Source organism: Artemia sp. Qi Xiang Cuo, chromosome 2, assembly GCF_049724085.1.
Source record: "Artemia sp. Qi Xiang Cuo chromosome 2, ASM4972408v1, whole genome shotgun sequence".
NCBI classification, from domain to species: Eukaryota; Metazoa; Arthropoda; class Branchiopoda; order Anostraca; family Artemiidae; genus Artemia; species Artemia sp. Qi Xiang Cuo.
In genome coordinates, this window is record NC_142795.1 from 75,678,285 (window position 1) to 75,701,678 (window position 23,394).

Below are 23,394 nucleotides of genomic sequence, written 5' to 3' on the forward strand. Positions count from 1 at the left end.
CCTGAGGGCTATGGGGGCAAGGGTTGTCATCCTCAAAGACATAATTTCCAGACCTTTCAACTATGTTGAACAAAATGGCCATATCCAAATGTTGATCGGAAATGTTTGGAGAAATGATGGGCATGGGGCGGGGGTGATTCTCCCTCCGATTATCTTTTACTTTTAAAAAGGACAATAGCCCTCTCAATTTCTAATCCAGTGACCCCTTTTTAAGTTTTTACGACAATGCTTTCTATAAAATATTATATGCCCCCAGGGCATAACTTACAACCTTAGCCCTGAGGGCAGTGAGGGAGTTGTCACACTCCAAAACATAATTTCCGGCCCTTGAACTAAGTTCAACAAAATGGCTATATCAAAATGTTGATCGGATGTGTTTGGGGAAATGATGGACGTGGGGGGGGACATTCGCCCTCTGTTCACTTTTGGCTATTAGTAAGGGCACAAGCCATTTCAATTCCAATTAAATGAGCCTTTTTTTAAGTTTCTACGACAAACTTACTTAGAACTTAGGTCCTCCTGAGCCATCTGGGGTGCATAGGGCATCGACGAAGCCTCGGTAAACGTTACGTATTGGCGCTGCGGCAAGTAAATCCTCCCGCTGGGGTTGTAGTGATGTGTGAGCACTGTGTAGACCACGATCGTATGTGCGTCTGAGCGTGTTTCTCGGTCTTCCGCTCTGTCAACGCCCACGCGGCTGCCATTGTTGAACCTGGTACGGGATTCTCGAGTCCTTTATTCGGAGTACGTGGCCTAAATAGCTTCATCTCTTTTTCTTAATCACTTCAGTGATTAGTGACTGGCCAGTTCTTCTGTAGACCTCGAGTAAGCTGACTTTTTGAAACCAACTGATATTCAGCATACGTCTCATGCACATAATTTTGAAAGCTGTGAGTCTTTTCTTTGTCCTAACGTTTAGTTTACAGCACTTACCGGTATACAAAAGCACAAAAAATACATTGCTAATAAGAACTCGCATCTTTAGTGGAAGTCATTAATTCTTTGTTGTTAATACTTTCTCAGGTTTCCAATAAACAACATTTGTCATGCCGCGTATCTTCTTTAAATCAATTTGCCGCTCTCCTTTGTAATTAAACCAGCTTCCGGGATACTCAAATTCATGGACTTGTTCGACTCTGTGATTTTTCTGGAGGAACTCCACTGACGAACCTGATGTTGCCATTGATTTAGTCTTGTCTATGTTGATGTTTAGGCCAACTTTCTCCGCTTTAATGCTCACTTTATTAAGGAACTCCTGTAGTCGCTGCTTTGTCATTTCTAGAAGTTCCACATCATCTGCTAAGTCAAGGTCCGAGAGGATTTTATTTCCGACAGTTACTTCAAAGCCAGTCACTTCTCTCTAAACATAGTCCATTAAAATTACAAATCAAAACGGTGATAAAATACATCCCTGTTGCACTCCTGAAATAATTTTGAAGTAGCTAGTTGTTCCGTTCTCTGTCTCTACGCAATATTCCGTATTTTCATAAAAGGCCATGATCAAACTTATTATTTACTTGGGGACACCATAATACTATAAAATCTCCCAGAGTATGTCACGGTTCACGAAATCGAAGGCCTTTTCAAAATCGATGAAGAGCATGCATATTTTGTTGGACCACGCATATGCTTATTCTATCAGAATCCTAAGCGCGAATATGAGATCCGAACAAGATTTACCGGTCCGAAAGCCATGTTACTCTTCTCTCAGATACGGATCAAGTGCTTTTTTCAGTCGTTCGAGCATTACAAGTGTTACAACCTTACTTGGTACTGATATTAGGTTTATACCTCGCCAGTTATCGCAGTTAAGAGCATCATCTTTCTTAAATATCTTAACAATTATCCCTTTGGTCCAGTCACCAGGGACCTTTTCAAACTGCCAGACTGTTGCAATCAGTGTTGTCCACACTGGGAGGCATGTCCTCATTGATGCTTTGATCATTTCCAAAGTTATGCAGTCTTCACCAAGTATTTCCGCAGATGTCGGGGGATTTTCGTCAATCTTAAGGTTAAGAAAGGGCGTAGAAGGGATGCTTTCTCGGTCGGTTGTTCTCAGTCTATTTAAAACCATTTTGAAGTGGGATACCCATCTCTCGTCAATTTTCTCAGTTTCGGTGGGAAAATTTCCGCTCTTATCTTTGACTTGGTTGGATCTGCTGGGAAGCTTTCCTATCATTTCATTTGTGAGCCTGTAAACCGCTTTGGAGTCTCCTTTTCTAGCTGCTTCCTCTGCTAGTCTAGCCTTCTCTTCTACAAACCTCCGCTTGTCAGCTTTTGCCGACTTCTCGATTTCTTTGTCCTTCATTCTATATAGGACATTTGCAAAGACCGAAGCTCTGTCGCCACCAGCAGAGAAAATGTGCTATCTCAAGTCATTGCACTCCTCGATTAGTTTCCAAGTTTCCTGTGATATCCATATTTCCTTCGGTTTCTTCTTATACCCGAGCACATCCCTAGCAACTAGATTGTATGTTGTCTTCCTTTTTTGCCATGCTGTTTCCGGACTGTCTCTGCCGTTTTCCATTTCAAGTGGAGCGAATGAGTTCTTCAACTCCATACAAAATTTTCTTCGGGTTTCTCGGACATGTAATTTATCCACATCATAAAGCTTCGTAGAATTCTACTTTGCGTTTTTGGGCACTTTCAGCTTGAATTTCAATTTTACTACCATCAGGATGTGGTCCGACTAGGCATCTGCCCCTCTGAAGCCACGTACGTCCAGAAGACTTGTCCGCCATCTCCTTGAGATTAGGAAATGATGTTTTTGGTTCTTCGTCCTGCCGTCTGGCGAGATCCATGACTATTTGTGGATGGTTTTATGTTCAAACTGAGTTGTGCCGACCATAAGAACATTACTCAGAGCATAATCTACCAGGAGGGCTCCATTTTCATTCATTTCACCAAGACCATGTCTCCCCCTAGGACTTGTGGACAGTAGTCACTTTCTGCTCCCACTTTTGCATTGAAGTCCCCAACTACACAAAGAAAGTCATGTGATGGGACTTCTGATGTAAATGACTGAGGAGCTTGGTAGAATGACTCCTTATCCGTATCGTGTGCATCATTTGTAGGAGCATAACATGCAATAATTGAAATTTTCAGATGGTTGGTTAGAAATCTTGCAAGTAAGCATCTCTCACTGACTGGCTTCCATTCAACTAGTGCTTGACAAGCCTGGTCAGACAGCATTATCCCAACTCCAGCCTGGTGCCGGGATTCATTTCCGCTGTAAATTAGTGAGTAACCCTCTCCTAGTTGTTCATGTCCAGATCCAATCCACCTGACTTCACTTAGAGCAAGGAGATCTAGCTTATACTTCTTCATCTCTCTGAGTACTTGTTCAGGTTTTGTCAGCTGGTTTAGTGTCCTTACATTCCAAAATTCAAATTTAGTATTAGCTTTTGCTGTCATAAATCGTGTCTGTGGGCGTGCTGAGGTTGTCGTCAAATGGTGTAGTGGGGTATCCGAGGCTATCATCTATGTTTCTTTTGCAATTTGGAATTTTACGGGGATAGGTCGCAAGACCATCACCCAACCCTCCTCATTTTACGGACTTGGGACCGTCATGCTCCACCGACCTCTGCAGGCCAGGATCCTTGCAAGGTTGTTTTTTCTACGACAAAGCATCGTATAAAAACCTTATATGCCCCCTGGTCATAACTTACAACCCCTGCCCCGAGGGCTCTGAGGGGGTCATCATGCTCAACGACCTAATTTCCAAAACTTTTAACTGCTTTGAACAAAATTGATATCCCAAAATTTTGATTGCATGTGTTTGAGGAAATGGTGGGCGTGAGAGGGGGTTAGTTGCCCTTCACTCACTTTCAACTATTAAAAAGGGCACTGGCCATATCAATTTCCAATTGAATGAGCCCTTTTTGAAGTGTTTACGACAAAGCTTTCTACAAAAAACCTTATATGCCCCCAGGGCATAACTTATAAACCTCGCCCTGAGGGCTGTGGGTTTTTTTAATCCTCAATGACCGAATTTCCAGAACTTTGAGCTACGTTGAGCAAAATGACTATCTCAAAATTTTCATTGGATGGGTTTTGGGAAATGGTGGGCGTGAGAGTTGGGTTAGTTGCCCTCCAATCACTTTCGACTATAAAAAAGGGCACTAGCCCTTTGAATTTCCAATTGAATGGGCCTTTTTTTGAAGTTTCTACGACAACCCTTTCAATAAAAACCTTATATACCCCCAGGGCATAAATTACAACCCTTGCCCTAAGGACTGTGGGGGGAGTGTCCTCCTCAATGAACAATTTTTAGATCTTTAACAGAGGTCATTCCGTATATGAGGGGAGATGCCCCCTCTTCAATACCTTGTTCTTCACGCTAAAGTTTTTTAGCACTTCAAAAAAGCTTCTTATTCTATTTAAACGACCCTTGTTTTTCATGAGCCGTTTGAAAGAATTGAGACAAAAGTCAAACTTTAGCGTAAAGAGCAAGGTATCGAGGAGGGGGAAGTTACCCTCATATAAAAAGTAATTTCCGTTTGTTTCAAGTAATAATGTTGCTCCTTATTTTCAGTTGAAAAAACTTGTTTTTTAAATTTCATATCTGATTGTTTTCAAAAAATATCGGGAAATCCACCTCCCCCTCCGTGGGAAATTCCCCCCACGAAGAATTCCTCCAAGGAAAGTTCCTCCACTCAAAATCCCCCCACCCGACAGTTTCATCCTCGCTGAAAATTCACCCAGGGAATTTCCCGCTGATATTTCGGCCCGGAAAATTCTCTTTAGCCTGCTTTCAGTTGAAAAAATACTTCTTTCGTATCTAATTTCTGATTGTTCTCAAATCATGCCAAAAAGCTCATCCGTGAAAAATATCAGGAATCTCCTCCTCTTCAATTGCGAGTTTCTCCTGGGGGATATTCTCCCATGGAGAATTTTTCCCACGTGACTTCTCGCTCACAGAAAAATCCCTCAGAAAATGTAAACCCTGCTAAAAATTTCCGCCGGACAATTCCCCGGAACATCTACTACTACTACTACTACTAACAACTCACCGCAGCACTAAGCTGCCTGAGGCCAACATAGCTAAGCACGCCCCTCCTCCATCCCAATCTATTCAAAGCCTTCCTTTTTACACCCGCCCACAAAGTTCCCATTTCCTTTAAATCTTTCTTTATGACATCCTACCCCAGACGAGGACGACCTGCTTTCCGTTTAGCCCCAGACGGTTCGCCGAAAAGAACAATCTTCGGCAATCTGTCATCCTTCATCCGCACAACGTGCCCTAGGCACCTCAACCTTTCTTTCATTATAGCCCCAGAGAGCGGTATTGAACCACATTTTTCGAATAGCCTATGACCGTATTTGAAATACGGTCAGTCAGCAGGATACCCGCAGCGATCCGTAGGCCATTGCTCTGAAAAACATCTAGCCAATCTTCATCCGCTTTTCGGAGCGCCCATGCTTGAGAGCCATATCTAACCACTGTCATAACTGTAGCTTCCAATACTCTTATTTTAGTTTGCAGACTTATCTTCCTATTCTTCTAAACCTTTTTTAACTGTGAAAAAACACCCTGAGCCTTGGCTATTTTATTTTTAACATCTTCACTGCTCCCACCGTCTTGACTAATAATACTACCTAGGTAAGTGAAGCTGCCCACCTGATCAATCTTTTCATTACCCGACATCACGTTTTCATCCTTCACTTATTCCTAGCCTAAGTGACTTAGTCTTCTTAACATTAATTTTCAAACCTATTCTCGCACCCTGAACTCGCAAAACCTCTAAAACTTCATTCATTTTGCTCAAACTTTCATCTAGGATGATTAAATATCACCATGATCTAAGTCCGGGAGACTTTTTCCTCCCCATTTAATTCCGTGGTCTCCCATCGCCTTTCCTGTGCTCCTTAAGACAAAGTCCATCAAAATAATCAATATAAAGGGGGATAGAATACAACCCTGGTTAACTCCTGGTTTAATACAAAACAAGCTGCTAACTTCATTTCCAACCTTAACCGCAGCAGTGTTATTCTCGTACATAGCACTAATCACTTTATTGTATTCGTCTGGTATAGCATACAAGGATAAAACCTTTACTAAAGCTCTTCTATCAACAGAATCGAAAGCTTGCTCATAATCTATAAAACTGAGGAACAAAGGTGTTTGACAACTGAGGCACTTTTCAGTTATCATCCTAAGAGTGAAATTTTGGTCGACACATCCTCCACCTTTTCTAAAACCGCACTGTTCTTCTCTTAAAACTTTGTCTACGGCATCTCTTAGTCTAAGAAGTATTATGTTACTAAGTAGGCTACTACCTACAGAGACCAGACTAATGCCTCGATAATTACCACACTCACTTTTATCACCTTTCTTATAAAGTGGCTTAATTAAGGTTTTCCTAAAATCCTTAGGTACTTCCCTTTTTCAAAATTCATATTCATAATCTTCAGTAACTTATTTCTAACCTCAGATCCACTATATTTAATCCTTATTATTTAAAGCCTTATTATTTTTTAATCCTTTCAGCACTGTCGCTAATTCTTCCTCACAAAATAAATCTTCTTTCACATCCAAGGTATCACAAACTTTTTCATTTTCCTCTATATCTTTTCCTGCAACTCTATCTCGGTTATGAAGATTTTCAAAATGTTCGACCCATCTCTCTTTAGTTTTTTCCTTATCGCTGATTGCGGCCCCATTCCTATCTTTAACTGGGCCAAGTCCGGATTGACTACTCCCTCTCAATTTATCAACATACTAGTACAATACTTGACAATTATGCTGTCTAGCTACATCTTCCAGATCCTCGGCAGTCTTATCCATGGCGTCCACTTCACACCTCCTTAGTTCATATTTTAATGCCTTCTCCTCTTTCCTTACATTCCTTTTATTTTCGTATAATCTACCTCGCAGAGAATTCTTGTACAAGGCCTTTCTCCTTTCTGTTAAACATAAAGCTTTTTCACTAACATTCTTAGCTGCAGTCCTAGCTTTCTTCCCTAAGAAACCGTCAGCAACTTCACAAATTATTTTTCTAAAATTATTCCAACCATCTTCCACATTGTAAAATTTTAAACTCCAAGTTTAGTATTCAACTGTTCCTGGAAAGTTTCTCTCAAATTCCCATCCTGGAGTCTACCAACATCATAACTTCCCGGGAGGTAGTTACCCTTCCTATATTTCAGCTTTAAATTAACCCTTGACACTACTAGATGATGATCTTTACTTTTAACATCAATAACGACACTCCTATATACCCTATTATCTTGTATTGATCCTGCCAGTCTTCAGTTTACAAAAATATAATCAATAAGGTTAGATGTCTTACCATCACGTGAATACCATGTTAACTTATGAGCCATTTTATGACCAAACACCGTATTGGTTATAGCTAGATTGTTATACCTACAAAATTGCAAAAGTCTGTATCCATTACTGTTTTCTTCGAGGGGTTAACAACTGGGCATTTTGAGGAACACCTGGAGCCATGAGGCACGGAGGCACGCCAGAGGCATGCTTCCGGAGGCACGCCGGAGGCATATTCCAAAGGGCGCAATATGTAAATATATACAGCTTGCCTGTTATTCGGTATCCGTCGAATATTTCAGCACCTTCAAAAGCGATCTTTTAAAACTTGGAAAAAATCATTTACGGGTTTATTTGGCAAGGAAAAGAACCCCCAAGACTGAAAACAACTGATATGTACCTAAAGAAGAACGGAGGACTGCAAGTTGTTGATATCCATGCAAAAACTAGGTAACCCTACGATGGAACTGATGGTGTCACTTTTTCCTATTACACATGCAGCGTTGCCACCAGCTCAAAAATAAAATTCTGATTTTTCTTTAAAAAAAAATCCCGAAATTTCAAAAAAAAATCCCGGAACACGGTTTTTAAGTTATACAACATAGGGCTGCGCGGTGATGATGTAAAAAGCAAGGTGCGAAATTCAAAGTACCGTGAAACGTGGTTTCTAGTTGTAACTAACAACTGATTGTCAATATTCCTAGTATTATTTCGACGTGAAAACGTTCTGGTGAATTAGTAGGATCTACGACAAATATTTTAGGCCAAAACAATTTGCCAAAGTACCAAAAAAATGTGTCTACGCATTCACGTTTCATCGTTATTTGAATTTCCCGCCTAAGAATTGACGTCACGCTTCGCAGCCCTATTCAATATGGCTTGGCCAGCAGTAAAAGTTGCCTTTTATCACCTCTTCACACCTCCCTTTCCCTTTTATCATACCTGCTTTTCTGTTTAGTGGATGTGCCAAGACGCACCTTTGGATCTCGGATTCTTAATTGTACTAAAAAAAGGAATCTGCGGCTTTGACACGAAAGAATCCGGAAGAAACACAGATACCTTTTTTCCGAATGTACTTAGAATCCAACTTTCTTGGTATTAAACCCAGGCCTTTGGGTATTTGAAGAGAAAACTGTAAAGCAACAGTCAGAAAAACGGTTACTACCGAGTTATTAGTAAAAAGCGATAAGTAAAGCAAACAAATAAAAAAGATGACTAGTTTCTCAGATATTTATTGGTACGTTTCAGTAATCATCTCGATAATCACAGCTCACTTGACAACCCTAAGAAACTGGACAAACGAGCTTCAGTAAATCAAACTAAGCTCGGTTAGCACAAGTATAAACACTAAGTCCTCTACTACTAAGTCTTCTACTGAGCTGTAAATTTTAAAGTTGTAAGAGTAAGCCTTTTGGAAGACCACCTTTAAAATTCGAATTCGTATTAGTGAAAATTGAAGGATATGAATTTAAAGAAATTGAAGTAAAATTACCACCGGAAAAGCGTCTCCTAGAGGGGGAAGGACACCCTGGAACGGGGGGACAGATAGATATTTGGCAAGAAAAAAGTTAAATGGTAGTTTGCCTTCATGTTATCTAATTCATGTTATCGATGGTAGTTTGCCATCATGGATCTAACTCGCTTGGCCTTGGGCAAGGACAACTGTTCATTAGAATATTGAGCTTCAAAATCCGTTATACTTTCATATCGACGAATTCGATGTAGAAGTTGGAGGAACGAAAAGTTTATTACAGTACTGTAAGTCCTGGTTTGAGACTGCATCTTCCTAAAAAAATCTTCACACGGTTGGCTATTCATGTCGGAAAGTTTGAAAAGACGTTCGAGCCCAAGCCGTTTGAATCGACGAATGAGAAGCACTAGGGAATGCATATTTATCTCTGGGCAATGTTAAGGGTTTGTGGCAATAAAATTCTCGTTCAAAGCATAATGTCCACTTTTTAGGACCCAGGATCTCCAATGTCGAACGCAGTAAACAACACGACCAAGTAAAGATAACCTGTCAAGAGGAGAAAGTTTGCCGTCGTAAAAAAAGCGCCGTACGCTTTCCATAAGCCAAAGATAAAACTGTGTTCCTTCGCTTCCAGAAACACGCTGTTTCAGGTGTGCCGGAGGCACGGAGGTACCATCTATCCCTATTTTTACAGACCTGGGCGTTAAAATCTCCCAGTAAAAACATCATATTTCTACCTGGGACCCTGCCTATTTGCTCCTGTAACTGTAAGTAAAATTTTTCTGAGTCACTAGTATCTCCGTCAGTCGGTTCTACAGGGGCGTATACTACTATAACTGATACCCTGAACTTTTTAGTCATAAAATAAGCAATTAGTATTCTATTATAATACCTTCCCATCAGCTTAAACAAGGACTTAGCAGCTTCTTTATTCATCATGAGCCCTACTCCCTGTCTATGCACTCCATCCTTCCTGCCTGAGTAAACAAATTCCATATCATCTAATTTCATGCTTGCGCATGTAAATGTCACCAAAGAGAAAGCAAGAAAAATAAAAACAATCATGTATAGGAATACTGGCAAATTCCCTCCGTATGAAGTTTCCTCCGGAAAGTTCACCCCAGAAATTTCCTTACCCACAGAAAATTTTCCAAGAGGAAAAAAACCAGATATCCCTCCTATAGAAACTGTCTCTATACTTCCCTTAAACAAATATTACATATAAACAGTTTGTAACCTAGAGCCCTTTCCTTTTCAACTATGCTGAATGACGAAATGTCTATCTCAAATTTTTGATGTAATGACTTTATGGAAAAAAAGGTGGCTAGTGGCCCTGCAATCTTTCACTCGATATGGGCAATAGGTCTGTTGATTTCCATTCGAACGAGTCTTCTCCTGATCTTATAGGGCCATTGGTTCAATACCATCACCCCTTTAAAAAAAAAAAAAAAAATAAGCACGCATTCGTGATCTTCCTTTTGGCAAAAATACAAAATTTCACATTTTTTTTTTTGGTGGTGGAGCTTGAAATCTCTACAGAAGACATTTCTGATATGCTAAGTCTGGTGCTGCAATTTTAATTAAGAATCCTCGTTTATTGGGGGGGGGGGGGGGTGTTTCTCTCAATTTTTGAAAATCACACAATTTTCTTCATGCTCATTGCTTTTGATAGGTAACATTAAACTTAATAAAGTCTTCATATTTGTAATCGGCATAAACAGTTATTTCTTGTAATAAATCTGTTGTTATCGAAGTTCCGTTTTTCTTAGAATTTCGGTTAGCATACTATTGAACCGAGTCGCTTTATTACGTTCAATTCGTTACCATGAACTGTTTGATAATATCGAGGTAGGTAAAGCTATCCGCTTGATCAATATTTGCGTTTACACACTCTCCTGCTTCACACCAATCTATTCAAATCTTCACTCTTTCCCTCCTCCCATGAAGTTCTGATCTCCTTTACATAAATCCTTATTACCTCCCACCGCTAGATCCGAGGATGACCCACTTTTTTGTTTGCCCCAGATGGATGACCAAAAAGCACAAAATATGGTGAGGTGTTGATTGTCTATTGATTGCCTATTGAAGACGATATTTTGGTGGACAACTTTTTGATTTGAACTGCCGCCCTGAAAACTTGCATGAGACCTTTAAAGGGGGCAATTATGGAGGTGAAAATGTAATGGTGTGGGTTCTCATAGACGTGTCCTCAAACGACAAAGCCCCGGGGCTACACCAAAGGTCTGAGACTTATAATTTCTCCTTGGCTCAACACGCCTATGAGAACCCACACCATTTAATTTTGTTCGATAACACCTCTATAATCGCCCCCGTTAAAGGTCTCATGCAAGTTTCAGAGAAGCAGTTGAAATCAAAAAGCATATCCACCAAAATGTCGCCCTCAATAGACATACTGGAGAAACTTATCTAAGCCCCATTTATAATGGACGTATTAATTCTGATCATTTTTATATCTGTCCACAAAATTATATTTCGCAGCCTAATAGGCTAAGCCTAATCATATAGGCTAACCCTATTGGCTAATCATAATAGGCTAAGCCTATTCGCAGCCTAAATCATATTTCGCAGCCTAATCCTTGATATTGGCATGCATGATAAGCGATTAGCTCTTAATAAAGTTTTACATAAAATTAAAGTTTGAAATGCTATTCACTATTGTATTTTTTTATTCTGTTACTCTTTCATCGTTACTTGGAAAATATCTTCTTCTTTTAGTTTTTTTGTAAGGTTTAGTTTCTTTTTACATTGTCCAGTGGACTTTTATCTGTATTTTTCACTCGCTGTTACTATTCTCGTTTTCTCTTCTTTATGATTTTTTCTTCGTTTTATTAAAAAAGATATTAAAGCCAAAATTCACAGTAAGAACCTGACATTAAAAAATAAAGATAATTAACGTTACCAAAACTTCATTGTAGTTCAAATGAAATGCTCAATTATAGTTACATAATAAGCATAATCAAGAACAAGCAAGGTATACATATATAGATATATGGAATTCTATAGAAGAACAAGCAAGGTATACATATATAGATATATGGAATTCTATAGAAGAACAAGTAAGGTAGGTTGCATGACAAAATATGCGTATGTACGTATACCCAGTTTTTCCAGATATGTTTATTTTGAATTTTCTGTAGTGGGCTTCGATATATCCCAGACGGCAAACTAGGCAAGCATAGTCTAGGCAGGGTTTTGTACAAGATTAGATAAAAAAAAACAAGTTTTTTTTAACTGAAAGTAAGGAGCGACATTAAAACTTAAAACGAACAGAAATTATTCCGTATATGAAAGGGGCTGTCCCCTCCTCAACGCCTCGCTCTTTACGCTAAAGTTTTTTTTTATTTTAAAAAAAATAGAGTTGTGAGAAAGAGTCTAACTTTATCGTAAAGAGCGAGGCATTGAGGAAGGGATAGCCCCTTTCATGCACGGAATAATTTATGTTCGTTTTAAGTTTTAATGTCGCTCCTTACTTTCAGTTAAAAAAACTTGTTTTTATATTTAATTTCTGAACGTTTTTCAATTAATGCAGCTTTGATTTTGGCTCACCGTACATGAATAAATAGAATGAAATTTGTATATTAATTTTACTTGTTTTGGCTAAATGGCTTTCTCAAAAATTTTTTCTCACGTAACTTACGAATTAAATTAAGTAACGAACTTCTATATTGTATGTTTTTATTACGTATATTAGGGACTTTACCCCCGACCTCTCCCCTCCCCACAACCAGAAAAAATCCCCCTGAAAACGTCTGTATACTTTCCAATAACCAATATCATATGTAAGCATTAGGCAAAGTTCATAACTTTCAGCCTCCCCCCGGGGACTTTGGGGGATTAAGTCACCCTAAGAGACATATTTATTATATTTTCGACTATGCTGAACACAATGGCTATCTCAAAATTTTGATCGGGTGACTTTGGGAAAAAAATAAGCGTGGGAGGGGGCCTAGTTGCCCTCCATTTTTTTAGTCACTTAAAAAGGGCACTAGAACTTTTAATTTCCGTTTGAATCAGCCCTCTTCCGATATTCTAGTACCACTGGGTCTATACGATCACTCCTGGGGAAAAAAACAAACAAACAAAAAACAAATAAACACGCATCCGTGATCTTTCTTCTGGCAAAAAATACAAAATTCCACATTTTTGCAGATAGGAGCTTGAAAAACCTACAGTAGAGTTTACTGATACGCTGAATCTGATGGTGTAATTTTCATTACGGTTCTTTGACTTTTAGGGGTGATTCCCCCTTTTTTCGAAAATCAGGAACATTTTCTCAGGCGCGTAACTTGTGATGGGTAAGACTGAAATTGATGAAATTAGTATATTTGAAATTAGCACTAGAATTTGATTCTTTTGATGTATCTATTGGTATCAAAATTTCGTTATTTAGAGTTTCGGTTACTATTGAGCTGGGTCGATCCTTACTTACAGTTTGTTACCACGAACTGTTTGAAAAGTAAATTAGTTTAACATTTTTGTATATATTACAGTTTGTTACCACGAACTGTTTGAAAAGTAAATTAGTTTAACATTTTTGTATAGATAAAGAAATCGTTTGAGTTAGGAAAAAGATTGCAATGGAATACTACCAAACTTAATCATCTGGGGAGTGTGCATTCCCTAGTCTTAACAAAATCTACACCATCATTACTATTCTTATTGTTCTAGGTAATGTTGGTACCTCGTTAGCTACCCTGTTTATTATCGTCTCAAAATTTTAAATTCCAGCCGTACTCAAATTATTTTCTTGTTACATAGAGTATAACCAAAAAAGATATGATGCACACTTTTAGTTTGTTAAAAAATCCTTTAAAATATCCTTTTAGTTTGTCCGTTTTCAACCCTTTATTTACCGGACAAGGCAGATGCATTATCAATGAAAAACCTCATTGGACATCTAGAAAGGAATATGGCGATCATACCATAATCACTATATTTACAATAATTTTTACAGTTGTTTTTTCTGTTGTTACCTTTGCGATCCACCATATACAACTTTTATAAGCTTATAGTCGCTTAAAAGAACTTAAAATTTGCTTAAGCCCCCCCCTCCCCCCTACCTATTTCATTAAATTACCAGGATACATAATTTGTGGTATAAGTTTTTTCTTATCAGACAAAAGTATCCTTTTATTCTTGAGGAAATTGAATTGCTTTCTCAATTTAGTCCCTTCAAGGATATTGAGCGGAATTCAGCATTAGATGTAACTCTAAGGAATTCATTACATGCCTACTATCATTTTCGTTATCTTTCATTTCCTCAGCTAATGCAGTACTATTCTCCCCTTTCGGTAAATTACTCTCTACGCATTGTTGAGTAACAAATAGGGGGCTTTTTGAAAACCAAAGTGTTTCTCATGTATAAGACGTACACATCTCAATGAACATTGATTGTCCAATGAGCTTGTACTCCTTTTCAGCATTAGTTCCATTTTTGGTTTTGAGTCACTCTATTATACTGACTACCGGCTTTGAATTCTTTTGGTTTGATTTTTTTTTATAATTGCATCATTTGCTTACTTTCAAGATATATTTTTTTAAATGTTTCAAATTTTGTTGTAAAGTTTAATATTTTCATTGAGTCGTTCTGAGCTACTTAATGATGTTAAAAACAAAAGAATATTTCAATAGCAGGTGAAAATCGTGTTTCATAAAAAACACAGTCTTAAAAAAACACTATTCAATTACGGTAAATTTTGTTCCTAGACAGTTAACACAGCCCATTTTTCTGAAAACTTTTGGCTAGCTTCCGATACTGCATTTAGCTCCAATAGACTGGTCACCGGAAATATTTTCTCTATTGAATTATCTAGGGAAAACCGTAAATTTTTTTTTCATTAACTTTAAAAGAATCAGAAAACATATATGCTAGAATGGTTGCATCACAGCGGAAACAGAATTCAGTGAAGCAAACAACATCGAATCAAATGTTATTTGGAAAAATAAATATACCCATTCTTGGGAGGTAATTAAATAAAAAAAACAAGTTTTTTTAACTGAAAGTAAGGAATGACGTTAAAACTTAAAACGAACAGAAATTATTCCGTATATGAAGGGGGCTGTCCCCTCCTCAACGCCTCGCTCTTTACGCTAAAGTTTTTTTATTGTTTAAAAAAAGAGTTGTGAAAAAGTGAAACTTTAGCGTAAAGACCAAGGCTTGAGGAGTGGACAACCCCTTTCATATGCGTACTAATTTCTGTTCGTTTTAAGTTTTAATGTCGTTCCTTACTTTCAGTTAAAAAAACTTGTTTTTTTTTATTTAATTTTTGAACGTTTTTGAATTAATGCAGGTTTTGATTTTGGCTCACCGTACATGAATAATTAAAACAAAATTTGCAGATTATATTTGGTTAAATGGCTGTCTCGAAACTTGTTTAATTTTATTTACGAACGTTTTTATTAGTAATAAATATACGTAACTTAGAATTAACTTACGTAACGAACTTCTATATTCATAAATTTTTAACACGTATATTAGGGGGTTCGCCCCCTAGTCAATACCTTGCTCTTTAAACTATAGTTCGAATTTTTTTTGCAGTTCTTTAAAAATGACCTCTTAATCACAATCAGTTGATCAGTTGAAAAACTTGTTTTTTTTTATTTAATTCCTGATCTTTTTCTTTGATAATGCTGGGAAATCCGGCGCCCCCTTCATCGCAATGTCCCTTCCCCCCTGCACATGTCCTTCCTGGGAAGTTCGGTCCGTATAGCCCCCGTCCCTCTCCGTACCCCCCCTCCACCCCACAAAAAACACACTAAAAGAAAGTATAATTAAAAAAAAAAAAAAATCAAATATAAAATTTAGTAAAGTTCATAAATTTAATCCCTCCCCCAGGGGACTTTGGGGGATCAAGTCATCCTAAAAGACATTTTTATCATATTTTCGACCATGCTGAACAAAATGGCTATCTCAAAATTTTGATCGGGTGACTTTGGGAAAAAAATGAGCGTGGGAGGGGGCCTAGTTGCCCTCCATCTTTTTGGTCACTTAAAAAGGGCACTAGAACTTTTAATTTCCGTTCCCATGAGCCCTCCCACGATATTCTAGTACCACTGGGTCGATACGATCACCCCTGGGAAAAAAAAACAAAAAAAAACAAATAAGCACGTACCCGTGATATTTCTTCTGTCAAAAAATGGAAAATTCCACATTTTTGTAGATAGGAGATTGAAATCTCTACAGTATGGTTCTCGGATACGTTGAATATTATGGTGTGATTTTCATTAAGGTTTTATAACTTTTAGGGGGTCTTTCCCCCTTTTTTTTAAAATCAGCCAAATTTTCTCAGGCACGTAACTTTTGATGGGTATGATTAAACTTGATCAAACTTACATATTTGAAATAAGAGTTAAAATGTGATTCTTTTGATGTATCTATTGGTATCAAAATCCTGTTTTTTAGAGTTTCGGTTACCATTGAGCCGGGTCGCTCCTTACTTACAGTTCGTTACCACGAACTGTTTGATTGAGCACGAATAAAAAAACATTAATTAATAATCTTAAAATAAAAACTGCACTCCTAATATGAAGAAAAAATCGGTGCTACTGAAATTATCCAGTGAAACAAAGGGAGGGGGATATCCGGGAGGAGTCATTTCCATAATTCTGAGATTTGTCAATTTTTCATTACTGTCTATAATTTGTTCATAAAATGCCTGTCTTTCCTATTTACAACAAACAAAAGACCGAGGGGACACTCTTAGAAATCATGGTCACCAGGTGGTGCGTGCCAATCGTGGCAGAACTAGGCCAAACATTTTGGGGACTGTGCCAAGCAGGGCAGAAATATGCCCAACATGGCAGAACTGTGCCAAACGTGGTGGAACTGTGTGGTACACGTGGTGTTCTTGAGGAAGCTTGCCATCGCCCATGCGGATTATATGGCCCCAATATCACCATCTACTACTTCAAATTCTCTCAGCTATGAATGGTTGCTTTGTTTTTTCACGTATGAAGATGTTATAGTCCTATCAGACCACTGGATATCCATAATTTTCTGGAGGCATTTTTTTCGAAACCTTGTATTCGTTTTTTCAAGCTGTTTTGTCAATGTTCATGTCTCGCATCAATACATTAGCATAGAGAGGACATTGCTATTTAGGAGTAGGAGTTTGAACTTAAGAGAGTGTGCAGAATTTTTCAGACTTGATCTAGCTTGGTAAAAGTATTGTCTGCACGCGCGATGTGTGTAATGATCGGGCGCTCCTGGTTCCCATCAGAGTTTATGAGGTTTCCAAGATACTTAAATTCTGAAAACTCTTCTATCTCATCAGAGCGGACCATCAGTGGCCGGTTTTGAATTAATATTACATCGCATGACATTGGTTTTTTGGTACGTATTACCTGTCCACGATGTCTGTGTTGCTCTGTTGTAAGTCTTACCTTAGTTCAGAAAGGAGCACTATGTCATCAGCAAAATCACTAGCAAAGATAGTACGACTCTCATTCAAGTGTGTATCCCTCCAACAAAGTGACGTGTCCGGAGTATATATTGTCAATGAGGATTGTGAAGAGTACAGGACAGAGGATACAGTCTTTTCATACACCGGAGTGGATCTGGATCAATTCAGTCAGGTCTCTACCGTCGGCTCGTACAGCACCCAGCAATTATATACTAATAATCTTTTCCAGAAGCCCATAGCGCCGTAACATTCTCCATAAGGATTCCCTATGTACAGAATCGAAATCCTTAAAAGAAACAATAAATGCTACTATTATTTCAGTCTGCCATTCATACGATTCTTCCATTAATATCCTTCAACTGAATATTAGATCAGCACTAGATCTGTTCGGTTGAAAACCATGTTGTTCAACTATCAAGATATTGTCGATTCTTGGATGAATACGGATTAGGAGTATTTGGCTGTATTGATACCTCGCCAATTGTTGCAGTCAACTGTTCGACCTTTCTTAAAAAGTTTAATAATTACCACTTTCTTCCTGTTATCTGGCAATACTCAAACATGTTTATGATACACGGGAGGACAATAATACCCACACTGGGTCCAAAGATTCCGCACCAAACAATTCCACCTGAGGAGCACTAACCTATGCACTTGAGAACCCCCCAAAGGTCAATTAAACCTAACCCCCATATGGAACTAAATTTCACCCATTGTGTCAATGCCAATGTATTTTTTTTAACTCTAATGTTTCCCAAATTATGCACACCTGAAGAAAATATTATAAAGCTTACAAAGTATCGTTGCGAACAAAATTATAATTTTTCTTAGTACTAATGTATTCACATTCATTGATTTTTTTTGTTTTGAACTATTACTTAAATTATATTAATGAAAAGCGAAGTTTTGGAGATTGCATCAAGTTCATTATTTTGGATGAGGGAAGGAGTATTAGAAAAAAAACTAAAGATTCCTTCTAGAGCTTTTGACCCAAGATTTACATATCTTAAAGATTATTTCAATATTTCAATTGTTCATATTTTTATTATTTTCCAGGGTTTTAATGGATCCAGGACATGAAAAATTCAACCTCATTTAAAATGCGTAACGTAGATTATTTTGATATAGTGATATGTCTAGCTAGGCTGGGTTGACTAAACATATCAACCATGACTGAATCACACGAACCTACACAGACTAGGTTAGGTTAGATTAGGTTAGATGACGCGTCATCTAACCTAATCTAAACTAACCTTGTCTGTGTAGGTTAAGTTAGGTTAACCAGCTTGTATATAATTTCCATATGTATATAATAAAAAGTTCCATATGAAAATAAGTTTTGCGATGGGAAAAAATTAACTGTATAAATTTTACGAAGAAAAAAAAAGTGAAAATTTTACACGGAAAAATAAAATCATCATGTGACTAGTTTCACAAAAGAAAAATACGCATGCAACAAGTTCCCAGTCGAGCCTTAAAAAGGGCTCTGATGTAACACTGACATGAAAAGGCCCGATACTATAAACATTAAGCTAAGTCGTGTGATTCAATCATAGTTGATGTTTTTAGTCAACCAAGCCTAGCTAGACATATTACTATATAAAAATAATCTACGTTAGGCATTTCAAACGAGGTTGAATTTTTCATGTCCTGGATAAATTAAAACCCTGGAAAATAATAAAAATATGAAAAATTGAAATAGGGAAATAATCTTTAAGATATGTAAATCTCGGGTCACAAGCTCTAGAAGAAATATTTAGTTTCTTAATACTCCTTCCCTCATCCGAAATAACGAATTTGATGCGATCTCCAAAACTTCGCTTTTCATTAATATAATTCAAGTAATCGTCCCAAAAAAAAATCAATGAATGTGAATACATTAGTACTAATAAAAATTATAATTTTGTTTGCAACAATACTTTTTAAGCTTTATAATATTTTCTTCAGTTCTGCATGATTTGGGAAACATTAGAGTAAAAAAAAAAAAATACATTGGCATTAACACAATGGGTGAGATTTAGTTCCATATGGGGTTAGGTTTAATTGATTTTTGGGGGGTTCTCAAGTGCATAGGTTAGTGCTCCTCTGATGGAATTGTTTGGTGCGGAATCTTTGGACCCTGTGTGGGTATTGTTGTCTTTTCATGCATCATAAACATGTTTGAGTATTGACAGATAACAGCATCTGTTTTGTATATATAATAAGAAAGATGATGGTGCTTTTTTACTTTAGTTTGAATTGAAATCGAGACATATAAGTACATTTTAATGAATCTTCACATGATTGTGCAAGTTGATGTAAGTTCTATTAAAACTATATATTATAAAATAAATTGTCACGAGAGATTTAGGTAAAGTCATCAATAATAAGCCGTGAGTTTGGCAAAATACTATAGCTTCTAAGTGAACATTTCATTGTAATCTCTATGTTTTTGTGCATAGAAACTGTAGAATACGGGAAAAAATTAGAATTTTATGATTCGATCGCTTTCTCTATAGATGCTGTTGATCAGAAACGACCTATTCCCATGAAAAATTCAGAAAACTGGCTTCCAAGTGAACATTTAATTGTAATCTCCAATTTTTGCAAAGAAACTGTAGAATAAGAGAAAAAAAAAATAGAATTTTATGATTCATGGTTTTCTCTATAGATGCTGTTGAGCAGAAACGACCTATTCCCATGAAAAATTCAGAAAACTGGCTTTTAAGTGAACATTTAATTACAATCTCCAATTTTTGCAAAGAAACTGTAGAATAAGAGGAAAAAAAATAGAATTTTATTATTCATGGTTTTCTCTATAGATGCAGTTGAGCAGAAACGACCTATTTCCATGAAAATTTCAGAAAACTAGCTTCTAAGTGAACATTTCATTGTAATCACTAATGTTTTTGCAAAGAAAATGTAGAATACGGGAAAAAATTGGAATTTTATGATTTGATTGCTTTGGATAAAAAAAATGAGCCATTTCCGTAAAAACTGAACTAATAAAGCTTTTTTGGCCGTAAACTCCAGTTTTTGTAACAACATTATAAAAAATACATTCTCTGGATCAAATATGAATCTTTGGTTATAAAAAGCCTAGCTTTGGATCGAAACAGAGTCATTTCCGTAAAACTGAACTAACAAAGCTTTTTTTAACTGTGAATTCCACTTTTGTAACAAAAATATATAAAATACATGTCTCTGGATCAAATGTGAATCTTTGGCTAGAAAATGCCTAGCTTTGGATCGAAACAGAGTCATTTCCGTAAAACTGAACTAATAAAGCTTTTTTTAACTGTGGATTCCACTTTGTAACAAAAATATATAAAATACATTTCTCTGGATAAAATGTGAGTCTTTGGCTAGAAAAAGCCTAGCTTTTGATCAAAACAGAGTCATTTCCGTAAGACTGAACTAATAAAGTTTTTTTTTAAACTGTGAATTCCACTTTTGTAACAAAATTATAGAAAATACATTTCACTGGATCAAATGTGAATCTTTGGTTAGGAAAAGCCTTGCTTTGGATCGAAACTGAGCCATTCCCGTAGAACTGAACTAATAAAGCTTTTTTTTTAAACTGTGAATTCGACTTTTGTAACAAAATTATAGTAAATACATTTCTCTGGACCAAATGTGAATCTTTGGTTAGAAAAACCCTAACTTTGGATCGAAACAGAGTCATTTCCGTAAAACAGAACTAATAAAGCTTTTTTTAAAACTGTGAATTCCACTTTTGTAACAAAATTATAGAAAATACATCTCTCTGGATCAAATATGAATCTTTGGCTAGAAAAAGCCGAGCTTTAGATCGAAACTGAGTCATTTCTGTAAAACTGAACTGATAAACTTTTTAACTGTAAACTCCATTTTTGTAACAAAATTATAGAAAATACATTTCTCTGGATCAAATGTGAACCTTTGGCTAGAAAAAGCCTAGCTTTGGATCGAAACTGAGCCATTTCCTTAGAAATGAACTAATAAAGCTTTTTTTAAACTTTGAATTCCACTTTTGTAACAAAATTATAGAAATGGTCAATATATGCAGTAAAGGGTGGCCATGTTTTTCTAAGAAAATACATAAATATATATTAAATATTACTATTCCTCACATGTTTATTTCTTTTATAGGAGACCCCCGACCAAGAGGGTCAAACCCATGGGGTGTCTATGTTCACGACGGACAAAGTATATGGAATGAATATGCCGAACATAGTGTTCATGTAGAAAAGGATATGTGGTGTGATTGGGAGCTCACCGAAAGCGAGGAGCTTCTTCTTTGTGACACAGCCAATGAAGCTACGCATGATGTTCTGAAAGTATATTACATCGAGGATGTATTGTCATATACCTCGGAGGATTTGGTGAGGAGGGGGCCTTCGGACCGACTCTGCATCAAAGACGACGAGCGTTTGTTGGACAGTCTGCCCCCGCTGGGGAATATTAGAGTACGTGGGGATTTGTTTTGCAATCTCCCCCTCTTGCTGAGTTGAGAGTATCGATGAATGAGGATAGTGATAGTGATGCTGAAATAATAGAACCTGTTAAAAAATACTTAAAAAGTATTGTGAATATTGATTTGACGAATGAATAAAAATATTAGAAGAATGATTTTATTTAAATAGGGCAGTTGAAAAAAAGAAATGGTTGATTTCTTAAGAAATAAAAAAATACATTACACAGCTAACTTGTATGTAGTTTTCTTATCTTTGACAGAAGACTTGATGGGGGTTGATAACACTTCCAGGGGTTGATCTATTCAATTTAAACTATTCGTGTACAGAAGTCTCTGCTTGTATCCTTACCCTAGGCTTATCAAGTAGGACAAAATTAATATGGTACAAACAAATTTACTGTAAGATTACAATACAAAACTTATCAATCATATCAATAATTAGATTTATCGTAAAATGGTATGTGACAACTCTTCCAGAGCGATTTTTGATGTTCAAAATCCGTTCCGTATAATAATCTTCTATTTTCTCTCTTGAAGGGCATTTTTCTCTTCTCTTAAATCATATTCATTATAATATTCACCGTTATATCTTGAACTAACACATTTTTCTTTGAGTTTTCATCATTGTCTTTTATAGTATATTCTGGGCTATCTCTGTAGAGACAGTCCTTTTTTCTCTGTCTCTTCTTTCGATCTTCCTCTTCCTTTTCTGTCGTATCAGAGTTCGTTTTATGAGTCCTTACTTGTACCCTGCATAAATTTCTCTCCATATCAATCATGATTCTTTTCCTCAAATCCTCCAGATTTTTCCGGCTATTCTAGAGTCTATATTGTCTAAACATGTAGTAGCTTCATGAGAATGTTCAAAATCATGATAGCGTCCATTACATATAGAACAGTCGAATAAAAGTATATTTCTAACTCAATTTGTTCATCCATGCTAGCGCACTGCTGACTTTTTCAAACAGATTTGGAATTTGTCTGGGGTTAAATAGGAAATCGTGACGTCAGAGGGCATGTGCTTCAATTCTATGGGAAAAGGGAGGGCATGTCATAGAAAAACGTCTGACCTGACCTTTGAACTCTTGCCAAGTACGGGAATGTTGCTTAGAAACTGGGATGCCGTGAAGTCAGAGGGCATGTCATAGAAATCCCATGGAAAAGGGAGGGCATGTCATAGAAACTGGGGCGGGCATGTAATAGAACCAATGGAGGGTACTAATAATAATTTCTGATCATTCCAAACCGATATTGACTAAACTTGGCAGGTAAGGAATGATTCCTTATCTAAATTAAATAAAAAATAAGTTTATTCAACTGAAAGTAAGGAGCAGCAATAAAACTTCAAACGACAGAAGTTATTCCATATTTCGGGAGCTACCCCTTCCTCAACCTTCGCTCTTTACACTAATTCTTAAAGTTCTTTAAAATAATCCTCTATTCAATGGCCCTTGTGTTTGAGCAGTGTTTCTTAAAGAACCGTGCCAACAAGTCAACTTTGGCATACAAGTTAAACTTTAGAGCGAAGGTTGAGGAGGGGGTAGCCCCTCCAATATACGATAAATTTCTGTTTATTTAAAGTTTTGACAATGTTCTCTTTTCAGTTGAAAAAAATTTCGTTTTTATATTTAATTTCAGACTGTTTTTCAAATCATGCCAAGAAATCCACTCCTTCCCGTGTATCATATATTTTGTCAAGTTTGGATATATAGCAGAAATGTAGCTATCCACCAGGAACCAGCAAAATTTTGAAATCACTGTAAAATAAAATAAAATGTTTGGGAACACCTAGTTT

At 37.0% G+C, this 23,394-nt stretch overlaps 1 protein-coding gene across 2 annotated transcripts in view; it reads right to left on the reverse strand.

Annotated features, from left to right (window-relative positions):
* LOC148955625 (neuropeptides capa receptor-like) overlaps nucleotides 1–23,394 on the reverse strand; it is a 219,690-nt gene that overhangs the window by 129,059 nt on the left and 67,237 nt on the right. The window lies entirely within an intron of this gene.